Below are 319 nucleotides of genomic sequence, written 5' to 3' on the forward strand. Positions count from 1 at the left end.
GGGTGGGAGGCTCCCCCTGCCCACAGATCCTGCTCTGACATTGCAACTTCATCTCCATAGACATTAATCTGCCCGCGTCTGCCTGGCCTGCTTCCCTCCGACGTATCGTTAAATTCTTTTGCTGTTGCCCTGGCAGGGTAAGGTCACCTCTCCCACCCCGAGCTCTGTGTGATGCCAGGGAGGGTGACAGGAAGCAGCTTCCAGGAGGGCTCCTCGGCCCAGCTTTTGTGCAGGATGCTGCCCTGGAGCTGCCTGCCCGGCTGCAAAGCACCGCACAGAGCTTGAGGGGCTGGAGGTGGGGGGCCCCGCGGCCGCGCCA

The 319-nt window shown here is 63.0% G+C and overlaps 1 protein-coding gene across 1 annotated transcript in view; it reads right to left on the minus strand.

Annotated features, from left to right (window-relative positions):
- The window catches only part of FAM69B (family with sequence similarity 69, member B), a gene marked incomplete at its 5' end in the record, with an annotated part of 4,111 nt that overhangs the window by 3,459 nt on the left and 333 nt on the right, over positions 1–319 (minus strand). The gene's annotated exons all lie outside the window — the stretch shown is intronic.

This window comes from Buceros rhinoceros, unplaced genomic scaffold (assembly GCF_000710305.1).
Source record: "Buceros rhinoceros silvestris isolate BGI_N320 unplaced genomic scaffold, ASM71030v1 scaffold8376, whole genome shotgun sequence".
NCBI lineage: Eukaryota > Metazoa > Chordata > Aves > Bucerotiformes > Bucerotidae > Buceros > Buceros rhinoceros.